General features: G+C 47.9%; 1 pseudogene across 1 annotated transcript; it reads left to right on the top strand.

The window, feature by feature from the left end:
* The first annotated feature begins 495 nt into the window (after positions 1-495).
* On the top strand, positions 496-1,239 carry LOC311598456 (ubiquitin-conjugating enzyme E2 D2-like; annotated as a pseudogene). Its single transcript has 2 exons — positions 496-534; positions 786-1,239. The product of its transcript is annotated as a ubiquitin-conjugating enzyme E2 D2-like (transcript).
* The last annotated feature ends 654 nt before the right edge of the window (positions 1,240-1,893 follow it).

The following is a 1,893-nucleotide window of genomic DNA, read 5'->3' as shown; positions in this document are numbered from 1 at the left end:
TTTTCTGACGGCCTGGGGCCACTGCAGCCTCTGGGCAGTGCTTATCTGGAGTCTTCAGTGATAACAGCCTGCTGTGCCTGCCTGCAGGTAAAACCTCTCCGCTTTCTCCTCTTGTTGAATCCTGGGTGGTCAGAAAGCCCCGAAGGACAGAAAGGCAACAAAGAGACAGAAGCGCAAAGGTTCAGAACTTAAATGTGGATTAGACATAAATCGTAAGCTCTAAAGAGACAAGAGAAAAAAATGATGAGCACCATTAAAGAAGTGAAAAGAATCTGGGCAGTGGTGGCGCATGCTTTTAATCCCAGCACTCGGGAGGCAGAGGCAGGCGGATCTCTGTGAGTTCGAGGCCAGCCTGGCCTACAAAGCGAGTCCGGGACAGCCAAGGCTACAGAGAGAAACCCTGCTTTGGGGGGAAAAATACTAAAAAAGAATTACAAAAACACGTGGATAGGCTTGGTGGTATGTGTCCATAATCTCAAAAATCAGAGGTAAAATATGGAAGATCAGGAGGTCAAGGCCATTTTCAGATACCTAGTGAGTTTGGAAGCCAGCCTAGACTCCATAAAACCCCTGTTTTAAAGGCTGCAGAGACGGCTCAGTGGTTAAGGGCACCGACTACTACTCATGCAGAGGTCCTGAGTTCAATTCCCAGCAACTATATGGCGGCTCACAACCATCTATAATGTGATCTGATGCCCTCTTCTGGCTTGCAGGGGTACGTGCAGCTAGAGCACTGCATACATAATAAATAAACAAAAACAACAACAAAAACCTGTCTTATACAGGCTCTGAGGAGAAGCCACAGGAATTGAATGAGCTGGCCTGAGGTCCTCCAGCACAGTGTTCAGCAGGTCCTGTTGTTGGAGACGACGTGTTTCATTGGCAGACTACAATAACGGGGCCAAGTGACAGCCCCTATCAATTCATTTCCCCACAGATTACCCCTTCAAACCACCTGAGGTTGCATTTACAACAAGGATTTATCATCCGAGTGTTAACCGTAATGGCAGCATCTGTCTTGATGTTCTGGGGTCACCGTGGTCTCCAGCACTAACTAGTTCAAAAGCACTTTTGTCCATCTGGTTTCTGTTGTGTGACCCCAATCCTGATGACCCCCTAGTGCCTGAGATCGCTCAGCTCTACAAAACAGAGAGAGAAAAGCACAACATGACAGCTCGGGAACAGATTCAGAAGTATGTGATGTACTTAAAGGAATTATTGGATAACCTCTACAAGTAAAGCCAGGGGAACTCTGAAGGACAAAGTCCCTTTGATTTCCACTTGACTGCCTTCTGTGAGCCCAAGCCTCACCTTCCTGTTTACCTGACACAGCAGGGCTGCGTGTTGTACATACTTGGGGTTGTTTGTTTGTTTGTTTGTTTGTTTTAGAGACAAGGTTTCTCTGTCTCTGTCTGTCCTGGATTCTCTTTGTCGATCAGGCTGGCCTCGAACTCACAGAGATCCGCCTGCCTCCACCTCCGGAGTGCTGGGATTGCAGGCGTGTGCCACCACACCCTGATTTTTTGTACACACTTGGAACAACCAACTGGAAATACTGTACTTCTGTACCAACATTGCCTCCTAGCAGAAAAGTGTGCGTGTGTGAGAAGCCAGTTCTCTGGATGTAACCTAGGTGTGAGACTAAAAGCTTCCCTTAATGACTTACGTTTGGATAATGTGAGGGGTAGTGAGCACACAGTGTGTGTGGTCTTGAATGGGAGGAAAACACCTGTAAGAGAGTGTTCTTAAGTGGAATCCACCTAATCTCAAACAGTCATAAAAAGCAAGGTGAGGGCCGGGCATAGTGGTGCACTCTTTTAATCCCAGCACTCGGGAGGCAGAGGCAGGCAGATCGCTGTGAGTTCGAGGCCAGCCTGGTCTACAAAGCGAGTC

This window comes from Acomys minous, assembly GCF_964271855.1.
Source record: "Acomys minous genome assembly, chromosome: 5".
NCBI lineage: Eukaryota > Metazoa > Chordata > Mammalia > Rodentia > Muridae > Acomys > Acomys minous.
The sequence above is the reverse complement of the archived record's forward strand: the minus strand, read 5'-3'. Positions and strand labels throughout refer to the sequence as shown.